Below are 6,634 nucleotides of genomic sequence, written 5' to 3' on the forward strand. Positions count from 1 at the left end.
TAGAAAAATATGGGAATATGTGGTAAAATAAAATAATCCATGTTCCAAGGTTCTATAAACAAGGAAGGAGCCCCAAATTAAAAAGATAAGAGAAAATAATGCAATTAAAAATGTGCATGTTTCAGGGTGTTTTGTTTTTTTATTTATTTGTTTGTTTTTCTTTTCTACATAGGCATAGCAAAATATGGAAAAATTAGAAAGAAAAATTCTTCCTCCTAAAAAAGGGAGAACTTTATCAATGAAGCATCCTGGCATAATTAACATATTTTTATGAGCACTTTGATCCCATTATAGAGGCTCTTTATAGACTACTTTCCAATATGATCATATTGATTATTAGAATGACAACATGTTAATGGGGATGGGCATAAGTGCTCAGTCCATAACAAATTTATTTTACCAAAATATCATAAAAGCTTCTCATTAAAAATTGAAAGCCATGTACAAATATTGAGAGTGTCTCTGTACAATTGGGGTTAAGTAAATGAGGACGTAGACTGGAAAAAAGGTGTTTTCACCTCAATGTCTATCTCCCTCAGGCTCCTGCATTAAGGGAAAATCCTAGCTTGGGCCACTACTGTTAAGTTTGCTGCAAGCACCTAACAAGGCATGGCACTGACACTCTTACTCCAGCACCACGATGCATCCTCAAGCTACAGAAGTTTTTTTTTCTTTCTTTTTTTCAGAAGTTTTTTCCTTTCCTGAGACATCCACCTTCTCCAGTGGGGCCTTCAAAACCAATATCCAGATGTTCACTTTGGCAGCACTTATACTAAAATTGGAATGATACAGAGAAGATTAGCATAGCACTCCTGCAAGGATGTCATGCAAATTCAGGATTCAGAGGGTGCATTTAGTTTCTCCATCTCCAAAGAGTTCAGGACTTTTATGTCAAAAGGATATTGTCTTCAAGCATTTGGGCTATGTAATCTCATTTTAAGGTCCATTTTTTTCCCCAATTACTTTTTCTGAGTCAACCTAGCTATCTGCCTGCAACATCTGCATAAAGCAAAATTATATGCAAATTTTATTAATATTTTCCAAAATCAATTTATATCAAAATATCTGTTATTTTTTTTTTTCAAAATTCTGATCCTCCGACTCCTGAATAATTTTTTGTTTGTTTGTTTGTTCTTGGCCACACCCAGTGAAGCTCAGGGGTTACTCCTAGTATGTGCTCAGAAATTGCTCCAAGTTTGGAAACATCTGGGGATCAAACCACAGTTCGTTCTAGGTTAGCATGTACAAGGCAAACACTCTAAAGCTTGTGACCACTCCTGTCCCCTGAATAATAGTTTTGCGAACTTTTATTTATATTTATAGTGTACATTTACTGTTTTCTTTAATTCTTTTATTTTATTGTTTTTTATATATATTACAATGCTCAAGGCTTACTCTTAGCTTTGCTTTCAGGCATTTGGGATGCCAGAAATTAAACCCTGTACAAGGCAAGCACATTTTATGCTGTACTATTTCTCCAGCCCTAGCTTTAATTTATTTTAGATCAGTCAAGCCAAGTGATTACACATTGAAAATACATATTCATTTAATGTAGAAGTCAGTATGCTATTATCTGAACATTTAATTTGAGATACTATATAGAGAGGGAGAGAAAAGGCAATATAACTATTACTACATTTTTAGCACACCCAGTGAGTCTCCACAGTTTATTTTTGAGCTTTACTGTAGTTACTAAAGGTGAGCTATAACAGTATTCTTAATTTTCATATTAAGACATCTAGCTAAAAATGCAGGATCAGGCAAATGAATTAATGATATCTTAGATTTCATTTCATTTATGATGTTCTCAACCAGAATGAGCTAGGACATAAGTGATATTACTTTGAAGACTCTCATAAAAGAACAAATAGAAATAAATTTTAATAAAATAAATACAATTTTAAAAGTTTAATACTTTATATACTCATCATTTATTTTATGTTTTTAATTATAAACTGTTAGCACCACCCTAGTTATATTTCAAATTCCGAACTACAGTACTTTTCTGAGAAGTGCTAATATTTTGAATTTTAAAACATCACAAATGTACAGGAAAACAATGAAGTTAATTATTAAGAATAAACAAGGTACTTTGATCAGCCAACACAGAGACTAAACTTTTCAGAGTTCTCCTATTGTATCTATTATATATCTTCTTTTCATTATAGAAATGCAAAGAGGAAGTGATTGTAATTTGCTTTCATAGATCTGCCTATGGAATGCAGAAATTCTGTGTGGCAATGGTATAGTTTCAGTTGTGAACTCCCATGCTTTGAAATGCTAGACTACAGTATATCTTTTGGTGCCTTGGTAAGAAATCTGAAACTCTCATTATTTCTGCATTTGTTAAACTATGTCTTTTGTTCCACTTGCAGACCAAGTAGTCAGCTTTGATAAAATTTGATCTACATTCAGAATCTGTTCTGATCTCAGCTTTTAAAATGGTTCATCCCAGGGCACCCTGGAATGTTTAAGATGATACTTTTAATAGGTTTCTTTTCTTTCTTTTTTTTTTTGAGCGAGGCTGTTTTCATTTACATACTGGAAACTTAGGATTTTTGCATTTGCTCTATCACTAAGCTGGAAAGAGCTTTGTGGCTTTTCTGTCATAAAAGCTTTGTGTTACATGTATTTGGTAGGGTCTCCGTGAATTAATGTTATTGTTTCAAAATTTCAAATCATATTTAAGAGTTTATTATTTTCGTATGAATATACACACATGTGCATTCATCTGTGCCTATGTGTTTTAATGGAAACATTTGCAAGTACTATTAGCATAACAAAGTCTTTCCCAGAATTCTCTGTGTGATATTAGGAGTGATGAAAGATTTATAAAAATATATTTTTATTAAAACAGAAAAGCAAGTTATGTTCTAAAAATAATCAATCAAAATGTTCTTCACTTCTTTAAGAATTTTAAAGATGATGTTTTCAGATACCTTTTATGAGATATATGTTCATTGAGTTAAAATATGGTTTAAAGTAGCTAAAGCATTTGAGAATATAAGCTATTATAATAGTTCATATGTAAAAAAATTCTCATGGAATTGTAATAACTTAAAACCAAATATTGTTTTTCTATCTTAAACTATTTTCTGTTTCTCAATTGTTTTTGGTTTCATAACCTTATGCTTTTAAGATTTTACACAAGAAACTAGCCCATAAGAGCCATAAATGAGTTCTTGGGGAAGTAAATTTGAGTTACCCAAAGGAAGTACTGCAAAACTTTTCAAAACTTTTCGATTTAGATCTCTTGTTTTAGGGAGTATAACTGGCAAATGGCTCCAGGTATTGTCACATTATTTTACAAACTGGTCTCAAGATATTAAAGCACCTAAGTAAAGGAATAGAGCAGAACATTTCGTTAAATTACAGGCCTGCATAAACAGTTGACTTTTTATTTCAAATGCCCCTGACAATATTATTATTTTATGGAAACATTGGTGAAGTCTGAGACTTTTCTCTGCCAAACTCTCTTCCTTTATTTCTCTTATTCTATCAATATAAGGTCTGTATCATGCTCTGAAGGGTGTCTTTCTATTTTTCTATACTTAAGCAAATATCTTGTCAACTCTATTTCGTCTTTCCATTTGCTCTTCAATAACCCCAAAGTAATTCAGAGTGTAAAATTATGGAGCCACGAGAGGAAGTCCAACATTATTTTATTTTATACATTGGAGCAATCAATTAACTATAATGTGGGATTCAGAGCAATAGTACAGCCAACTTGGGTTTGATGCCTGGCAATCCATATGGCAATGCCTGAGAAACACAGTGTGGCCAAAAAAAGAAAAAAGAAAAATGAAAAAGAAACGTTGAGTGATTAGGGCATTTAGATTGAAATGATTAAAATAAAGTATATTTAACCAAGACAAGAACAAATAGTGAAAAACCCTTCTAGTTAAACTTTTGTTACAGGTGCAGGAGGGAATATACTAGCAGCCATCACTTTTTGTTCCTGGCCAAGTTACCATACTTTCTTTTGTTAACTGAATCATGTAGTCAGTTTTTATCCTGAACATAGAGAAGGGAAGAAGAAAAGCTTTATCTTCAAATAGCAGATGACTTATAAAGTGAAAATAGCAGTTGACTTTATAAATTGGTGTTGAGAGTCATAGTTTGTAAAGGAACAAAAGAAGGTTGTCTCTTGGTGACAACCGTTTGTCACCTAGTAGTACAGTGCATAAACATTTCAAGTAAATTCATACATTAGTATAGCATTGTCAATCAAGCAGGGTCTTTGTTTATTTTTTTTTGATGTAGAAAATCACAAAATAGTCTTCCTCTGATTTGGCAGAATATGTGTGAAAAGAAAGTGGAAAATTATTCTGTAATAAAATTGTGGCTGTTGGCAGTGACTAATATTACTATGGAAAAATGATAGTGGGATTTGAAATTTACTCTGGGAATATCTCATAATATATATCATATATATTGTATTATATATTGTTTTTTATATAATTACATCAAGCAAGCATATAATTCTCGTTTGGATCACTTGGGGAGTTTTAAGAACTGCCCGTGTTTAAAGATTCTAAATTAATTGATCTGAGGATGTAGAAACAGTAATTTTTAAAAGTTACTTGTGGGTGGAGAGAATAGCAGGAAAGATGCGTGCTAGCCTTAAAAATGACAGACTTGGATTCAATTTCTGTAACACCATATGATCCTCTGAGAGCTACCTAGAGTAATATCTGAACACTCCTGATAGGAGTAAGCCCCAAACAAACAAATTTTACAAAATAAAAGTTACTTAGATATATCTAAAATTCAAATAGACTGTTATAAAAGCAAATACAATAAGAATAAATGTGAGAGTAAAGGCTATTATTTTCACAATATACAAACTATTGTTCACTTGATCTGTTTGTAGAGATGACAATAGTAATTATATTATAGTAGAGAGGTCTTTAAGACATCGCCTAATCCTAGTAAAATATCCTGCTAGTCCCTGTCCTAGTCAAATGTTCTTTGTTCAAATCTAAACACCCACTTGATATTTCTTAATTACACCAAAGCTTTAGTGTTGATCTTATTGTAACTGTTATAACCTTCAGTTAGATTCATGAGTTACACATTTTTCAATCAATGGCTTTTATTCATATCCTTTCAATTCTGGTTTATGGATGATTATGAATTATAGGCATATTTAAAAATAGTTCTTTTTCAAAGGAAGAAGGTATTTCATTGTGTCAAAGTACATTTCTAGAAATAAGCCTGACCAAATAGAAAGTCAATGCTCAGGGATTAGACTGCAGGTCCCTTTACTCTCCATTCTGCTGCTTAACTCACTGAGGCATGCTGCTAGGATATGGCTTTGATGCCAGCCACGAACTCCTTGGATTAATCTTTAGCTTAAATGCCTTAAGACTTAGTGAGCTGCAACACACCAATTCCCACATGTTCTGTTTCCCTTAGTGATTTTTTTTCTCCATCATTTCTGCAAGTATCATAAGTGTCAAATGGGTCGATAAAAGCATCAGTGTTAGGTCAGTTCATGTCCCAGTGGTCAGCCAGTACCCACATACTGAGAATCAAGTGGTGTAACAGTCAGTGAATGTCCCTAAGACATAAGGATTAGTCTGCACTGACACGTCTCTCAAATGGAGAAAAACAATAATTTCTAATGTGCTACATTCCATTGTTGGATTGCTCAGTCAATTCGTGGAGACTTCTGGTAACAATTAATACAGTCATAAAAAGGGGGGAAATAACAGGGAAGAAACATGCACACAAATTGAAAGCAGATATCTAAATACTGTTGTCCCACAAATTTAGATCAACCGCACGTCTGCCTGGAAACTTGTAAATAGCATTCATAAGTGATGTTATCATAAAATGTGGTGAAGAAATCACAATGGAGTCTATTTGTACATTCTTGAATTAATATCTATGTGCAGATAATTAAGAGGACAATAAAATACACAAATGAATGCACACAGGGGAAGATAAGAACTGAATATGATCCAAATATGTCATATTGTGGAAACCTTGGGGGAAATAAAGCTTTATGGGATTCTGGCAGACAGCATTGTTGCTGGAACCAGGTTTTGAAGCTATGCAATTTGGAAATAATGCCTTCAGTTAATAAGGATATGTGGGTGGAATTAAATTTACCACTTCTACTATTTTAATTAGAATTATATGCCTACTTCTCCTATACTTTCCTGAAATAATTCTTGTAAACACTTCATTAAAATGCTTTCAAATGATACATGGTAGCATTAAATGCTATTAGAACAAAATTTCTGTAGTTATCTGAACAACTTCATAATATTAAATATGCACACATAAATCAGAAATGCTACAATGTCTTCCAAAAGATTCAGTCTTAGACAAGTGATTTAATTATAATTTTAATTCAAAAATAATTTTTAAAATTATAGATATTTGTTAAAAGTCCAAAATAGTACTTTAAGTAGATTCTTTAATCCTGTGTCTGTTGGTTTTAGAAATGTGTATTGAAATAATATTTGCTATCAAATAGATACAAGGCTAGATATGGCCAGAAAATCTCCTAAATATTTTCTTTATATATCTCATTTAATGTGAAATACTATGGAAAAAAGCAGATCCTATATATCTGGGTATAATTACTTTCCTATATTTGATAGTTTTTTGTCTATAATTTAGT

General features: G+C 32.2%; 1 non-coding gene across 1 annotated transcript; it reads left to right on the forward strand.

The window, feature by feature from the left end:
- The first annotated feature begins 750 nt into the window (after window positions 1–750).
- On the forward strand, window positions 751–855 carry LOC126021767 (U6 spliceosomal RNA). The gene has a single exon (XR_007500242.1). It is a non-coding gene; the product is annotated as a U6 spliceosomal RNA (small nuclear RNA).
- The last annotated feature ends 5,779 nt before the right edge of the window (window positions 856–6,634 follow it).

Source organism: Suncus etruscus, chromosome 10, assembly GCF_024139225.1.
Source record: "Suncus etruscus isolate mSunEtr1 chromosome 10, mSunEtr1.pri.cur, whole genome shotgun sequence".
Taxonomy (NCBI): Eukaryota; Metazoa; Chordata; class Mammalia; order Eulipotyphla; family Soricidae; genus Suncus; species Suncus etruscus.